This window comes from Diadema antillarum, unplaced genomic scaffold (genome assembly GCF_040938485.1).
Source record: "Diadema antillarum isolate AM-2024a unplaced genomic scaffold, OU_Dant_1.0 seq00001482_RagTag, whole genome shotgun sequence".
NCBI lineage: Eukaryota > Metazoa > Echinodermata > Echinoidea > Diadematoida > Diadematidae > Diadema > Diadema antillarum.
The window spans coordinates 574651-582235 of record NW_027272221.1 but is presented as its reverse complement, the minus strand read 5'-3'; positions in this window follow the sequence as shown (position 1 = coordinate 582235).

The window sequence follows — 7585 nt, the reverse complement described above, 5'->3', positions numbered from 1 at the left end:
ATCAGTCATTACATTCAAGTCTGTCCTTCTCCATCAAGCTGCAGCAGCTCTCCACTATCAATCCCACCTCATTCCCATATATTATTGATACACAGACTAAAAGTTACCATCACACATACTTTTTTAAATGAAAATTTCATTGGAATTCGTTTTCACAATGAAACGAATATGATTCAACTAAATCAACGAGATCAAACTGAAAAACTTCTGCTTAATCGTACAAAATAAACCAAAAAAAAAAAATGAAAGGACAGCATGACATGAAAGTCAACAGGAAACTAAATATGTCATAAAACATACCGGTACAGATACAAATCAAACATGTCAAACGAAATCCTTATTTTTTCATACATCAAAATCATAACCGATGTCCCTACATTGACCCTAACCACCAATCCCCTACCCCTCTAACAGTTGTCTAAGCGCAATTCTGCGAAAAAAATGTTACATTTCCTAAAAATCCTTAATCTGCAATAATTTGAAAAATATATGAGCTACAGGGACAAATTTAGTATCAAATGATAGAACTTGTCAAGTTCTTTCATTTGAGTGGTATTTTGATACAACTGAAGTGCATTCAGGCATTCTTTTCTTAAAAAGAAACCATTTTTGGGCAAAATTTTTGAGAATTTTTGTAAAAGCACACAATCTTTGACTCTCACTATTCCATTTTCAGCAACACTTCAGCATTTGTTTCAAAGTGGTTTATGGTTAAGAATGAACCAAAAAACATTATTATTAGCCTTGTCGGAGATACGAATTAAATTGAAGATACGAACTTAAAATATGAATATTGGGACTTTAAAAAGTGGCCAAAGTTGTAATATCCGTAACGCTAAAAATGCAATGTCCGTAACGCTTCATTTGTGAACATGTAGAATAAATGCTGAATGTATTGTACACAATTATCAATCTACAACTTAAACAGGACCTGAGCATTCATTTCAGAAGAAAATTCCTTTTACTTGATGTCCTGATTCATAAACTTCTCAACATATCCACATGGTGGTAAATAATCGTGTCCAAAAAATGTAATGTCCGTAACGGCAAGCATTTTGTGTAAATATCTACCGAATGATTCATAGTACCTGATCAAAACTCGGACTGCTAACATTTCAGGATGATTGGGTTAGAATAAACCATGAATGAATTAAAAATTATTATGCTGAATTGCTGAAATAGGCCCGCAAAGTCACAAAAAATTCTCCAAATGTAATGTCCGTAACGCTGGAATTGCCCCTAAACATATTAACTCACACTATTTAAAGGGGTATCTCACGTAAACTGAGCGACAAATGTGACAGTGCACCTCAAAACAAACAAAAAGTCGCCAGACATGAATTTTTAGTTAAGACCATATTCTGAAAGAGCAGACTTAAAGCTTTAAAATGATGTATAACTCAAATCAAATGGACTCTCCTAACCTATCTAAATATTGGAAAGAAAGCACAACCTCAGAAAAAGTGTGAACTGAGAAAAGAGGCTCTGAAGTACAGTGTCTATTCAAGCGCTTAATCTTTACCAAACCGTGCTGGCTGTGTGATGAATGGGACAAAAAGCAGGAAGTAAACCACTGGAGTAACAACAATGAAGGGATTATCAGATTAAGCTGAAATTAAGCATGTCTCATTAACACATTCTGTCCATAATTAATGCCAACTTTCAAAGCAGTAGCACTATCCTTGCAAAAGTTATTAGAGTTGAAAGTGAAGAGTGTGGACAAGGTTTTTCAGAAATGAAAAAGGGATTCTGAAGACACACCTAATCACACTATTCTATCAAAAATGTTCGAGATAAACTGCTAAAAAACACACTTTCCTGCCCGTTTTATGATACCAAATTTTAGCATAATGTAAAAAAAGACCTGCTCTTTCAGGAAATATGAAAAAGTTAAGTTCGGCTAGGTTGACCCATTTCACTTGTTTTCAGTCCTCACGCAAAATCAGTGTGTGCGACTTAATGTTCGTTTTGAGGTGCACGGTCACAAATGCTTGCGAACATAATAGCGAATATGGGATTTTGCCAGGGTTCGTATAAGGTTGCAAAATATTCGTTGCAGGTTGCAAGAAAATTCAAAAACAGTTTTCCTTGTCGCAAACAGTTCTTCTTGTCGCAAATAAATTTTGAACATGTACAAAATGTCTTTTCGATTTTTTTTTCTCGCAAACAATTGCAAGCGTTTGCAAAACAGTCGTAAGTCTTGGCAAACGGTTGTAAGACGGTGTCGCTGAAGTTTTTCCTACTTCGCCTATGCTTCCGACATGTGACCATATGAATAATAATGTATAAAATCGACGCATTGAGAGAAATTTGCCATGTAGGTCGCCATGCCAAAGAAACAAGGTACTATAAGGATTTTTTTTTTAACTTTGTCTGAAGTCTGTTCTCTGCAGCAACCACTCTCTGACCCAAATAGCGTTTCTTTTCTTCGTCCTTTCTTCTTTCTCGTCATCTTCTTGCTTTCTCTTAATTTGCACGATAGTTGTGCAGCAGCCAGGAAAAGCAGTTCTTCAAGGGCAGCAGCATGTTGGGCCTCTTCATGGCAGAAATTCATTTCAATATTCTGGAAATCGATCTCGAATATACTCTTCGATTGCAGTCAGAATGCTCGGGAAGGTTCGCTCACCCTTTTTATTGGGTTGGATCAACATATTCGCATGGTGCTTTCCTAGGAGTAAGCAAAAGTTCCCAAACATCCACTAAATAGTTGCTAACATTTGCTTAGGTTTCTAAAAGTCGTCAACTGCCATTCACAAACGCTTTCGCAAATATTCGCTCAAATAACCCTAGCTGTCGCTAAAGCGGGGTTCCCACTAACGTGCGATCCATTGCGAATGCCACGATTGGACATTCGTAACTGATCATGGACGTTTCGTTGAACTCGTCTGAAATTTCACGTTTGGATACGACGTTATGTGAGTCAGTGCGTGTTGATACGCTTGGATGGGATATGGTCACGATTGGTTTATTTCAAACAATACGATCTGTCACGATCTAGTCTCCCGTTCAAATACGATCCGATAGGATTGAGTCCACGATTGGTTCCGATCTAACACGATCATTACGATCGGGATCCCCAATCTGGTGCGCGCAGTTACGTTCTGATACGTTCCAATACGCATACCGCAAACCAATGCGGGCTGTTAAGATAAGGTACGATATCTTTCGCGATCGGGATCAAAAGCAACCCCCATTTAAGGTGCGATTGTACCCGATTAGGAATATTATAGTCCGGCTGACAATGGATTTCATTGTTTCTTTAACTTCTGCAGAGTGATATGGCCTACTATCCACAAAATTAAAAATGTCGTTATCTCATGGGGTAGCGAAAGTTTGCAGGGGCGGATCCAGGAATTCTGTAAAGGGGGGGGGGCGTAACTATTATTTTTGGTGCCACTTCCGGGTTTCATTTCATTTTTTCTTTTTATTTCTTTTGTTTTTACCGATAAATAAAGGGGGGCGTGCGCCTCTTGCGCCGCCGTCTGGATCTGCCACTGGTTTGGTTGATTTGGCTTGATTTATTGTTTTATCTAACAGTGTTTAACAAACAACAGAAAAGTAACTCCCGTAAAATAATGTCACTCTTTAATCAAAAAAAAAAAGTTTTGAGCAAAATTATTCGGCAGGGGTATTGCTACACTTATTGCCGAACTTCTATGTGAAAAATAATGACACTGCTCTTTATAGTCGTGTACGAGTGACTTTAGATCCACGACAATTATCATTTTTCAAAAGTCACAAAAGTTATTTTTGTGGGGTATAGATGTGAAACATTCTGCTTCTGGTGAATGTTTCAGTGATGTTGTTATTTTATAATTCATTGTGCCACCCCTCCCTTATTCAATATCAAGAGTACAGTAAATTTTGCAATTTTTGCTCCATCTTTAAAGTGTACATGCTTACCCAATGAAGACACAACTTCTCTTTCTTGTACTCACTCGTCATGGACTGCTAGATCTTGGCTGCATTATCTGACAACAATCCAAACTTAAACGGATTTTGCAGTTTAATGAGAGTTAACACAGCTATTTTAAGCGATTTATCATTGTATACAATACACAAGAAACAGAATACTTCACCCCCCCCCCCAAAAAAAAAGACACACACACACACAACAACAACAAGAAATACTGAAGTATACTTTTAAAAAGTAACCAAATTTGCCTTTGATGGTGCTCACTTATACACTATTCAGGAAATCATTCTAATTTTTGTACTGACGTCAGTCAATACGTGCAGACATATTGGTATTTTATTTTTGCTCAGTTTTTTTTTCGTTAAATGAATTGCCCTAAATTGATTATTCCTTTTGTGTGTGTCTGTGTAATTGTAATATGGATTATTGATACATATGAAAATATCTACCAATTTATGATACAACTTTCACTTCATGAAATTTTAAACAGCTGAATTGTTACAAACAATGCTAATGAAATGCCTACACAATCATACAATGTACCATTCGGAAATGGTAATCTAAAGATGCAGGTTACAACCTCGCGGAATACCAAATACAAATATACGATCTGCGAGTGAAATACGGGCAAATGCGCAAAAAATAAATAAAATAAGTAGAAAGAAAGTGAAAAAGACGATCCCGATCAACATGATTAACAAGCACGATTAAATGAGATTTGCTGCGTTTTGATAAGATCCAAGACAATCCGATGCGATGATCACGATCAAAAATTAATCGTGTTAATCGTAGAAAATTTTTGAACCGTCCAAAAATTTTCTACGATTAACGCGATTGCCACGATTGAACTCAAGATCTGATGCTATCTAATAAGATCACCACGATTGCTCCACGATTAAGACCACGATTTCAATCATGGCGCCAATCGTGATAGTGGAAACCCCGCTTAAGCATCGCTAAAAGTCGCTGAATGTCGCCAATGGCAGTGAGGTGAACCTGTCCATACCTGTCGCACACATACACACAATCACACATTAAACACAAAACCCTATACACACATATCAACAGCAATTACACACAAACACTATGCATAATATCTACATTCCTAATATCCTAATATATTCTATAATATCCCTCTCTATGCACATGCACAAACCGACATATGAATGTTATACAGAAACAAATATATTTTTCCCAGAATTTCATATTTACAAACCAGAACATGAGTGTGTGCTCGGGTAGGGAGGTTAAAAAACACGTGTTTTAAGCGCCATGTTTTGCAGGAGAATAAGTTTGTCTAGCAATGTCTGTGTATTGCCCCAAACGAAGATTCCATGATTTGAATACAGTAATATTGAACTTAAATGATATACGAATATAGATGTATATATATATATATATATATATATATATATATATGTATATATATATGATTGAGAGAGAGAGAGAGAGAAAGAGAGAGACCCTGCATCCGGGGGGTAAGCAGGAATACGGTTGTTTTGATAATATGCACACATGATTATTTTGTTTTGTACAGGGGGTTTGTTGATAGGTTTAAAAAAATGATGAGTTTCGTTCGGTCAATTTAAGCATGATTTTTTTTTAAAGTTTTTGGCAACTTTTGGGAAATGCTATACATTTGATACAATTTTTCTCTAATATAGCGTGTGCTCTGCAAAAAAAAAAAAAAAAAAAAAAAAAAAAGATGATTTAGCAGCACATTTGTGTGTGTGTAAAAAGGCAGATATGGATTGGCTTGATTAGGTTAATCAAGATTTTTTCTTATTAACTCTAAGAAGGAGTGGCCTGTGCAACCTCTGCCTCGATGAGAAGGCCATCATCATCCGAAACAAAAACGCACTCAATAAAAGGTCAGAGCTTATATCCAAATGCAGACACCGGAAAAGAAGAAAAATCATCCATGCGTCAAACCGATCCACCGCGCCACATGAGCACAGAAACACACCACTTTGTCAGTCTGCCTGAGGATCGCGACAGCGTGAAACCGCCGGTAGCAGACAAGGCACCAAAACACAGGTACGCCTAATATGCTCTGCTTTACAGCATTGAGCACTTTTCAATCTTCAACAAACTACATATTCCCGACGGATATATACCAAAAGGATATATATATATATATATATATATATATATATATATATATATAGACACTCGGCAAAAAAAGTAAGTTCCCCCCTAGCATTTGTGGATATATCTCAAAAAGTATTCAACCGATTTTCATAATTCAAACGGAAATGGATAAAGAATTTTATTACTCATAACATGAGTGGCAAATCATTGCCACCAAATATCATTATTGGTGTGAAAAAATGCATTTTATGTCAAAATGCATGGAAACAAAAGTTGCACTTTAGTGATTTGCAATAACTTTTACACAAATAATCAAACAATCACTCATGATTCTGAACATTTCAGCATGGGTTATTGCATATTTCTCTATCTCTTTCTTTTCATGACCATATAGTGAAGTATTTGATAATTGATATGTCCACCACCCGCAATGACCAGCCGCCATCTCCTCCTCATACTGTTAACTAAAGTTTGTACTTGGCGCTGCTCAATGTTGGCCCATGCTCTCTGCAAGATGCGCTGAAATTCTTGTAGTGAAGTGTCATCTTTCAACTTCTTGCTAGCTTTCCACTTAATGATATCCCAAAGATTCTCTACTGGATTACAGTCAGGGGATCTTGCAGGCCACTCCATACGTTCGATGCCATTTCCCTCAGGAAACTGATCTTCAACTTGAGGGCATGATGCAAAATGCCCACAGGCACATTAATGTGATCAACCTAAATTGGAATTACAAATCACATGGCTTCTACCAATATTTTCATATTGAGAAGGCCTATTGTTCAAAAAGTATGCATAACATCTGTTTAATAGGGAAGCACATTGTACCTGAAGAAATTCCTGAGAATTACACAATGTAAAAAGATCATTTGATAACTTACATAGGAAATGTATACAATATGCTTCCTATGGCCTAAAGTGCAACTTTTTTTCCTATGCATTTTGACATAAAATGCGATTTTTTACACCAATAATGATATCTGGTGGCAATGATATGCCATTCATGTTATGAGTAATGAAATTCCCTATCCATTCCCATTCGAATTATGAACATCCGTAAAATACTTTTTGAGACATATCCAAAAATGTTAGGGGGGAACTTACTTTTTTTGCTGAGTGTATATATATATATATATATATATATATATATATATATATATATGGGTGAGAATTTTGAACGATGTACAATTGCCAATTTTCGTACCTTATGACATTCTTTCCCTTAGAACACGCCAGGATGATCTAAGAAACCAGATTTTTTTGATGTCATCTCAAAGATTGGTAAATTTCCTTTCAGGAAATATATGGTTTGGTTGACTTTTGCCTGATATTTTTCATTTCACAAGGACTTGAAGCGTAAAAATACGGTAAAAACGCTATTTTCACAATAATTTTTGTTTTTCAAACTAATGATGTGCAATTTTAATGGTACGTGGCATCTAATATCTGACCATGTTCTGGATCTGACGTATCATGGGTATGTACCACAAAATTATAAGAACTTTATGACCACGTATAAAATTACAGAGAACAATTAAAATATCAAAGTCCTAAACAGACGAACGTCCGTTATGCTTT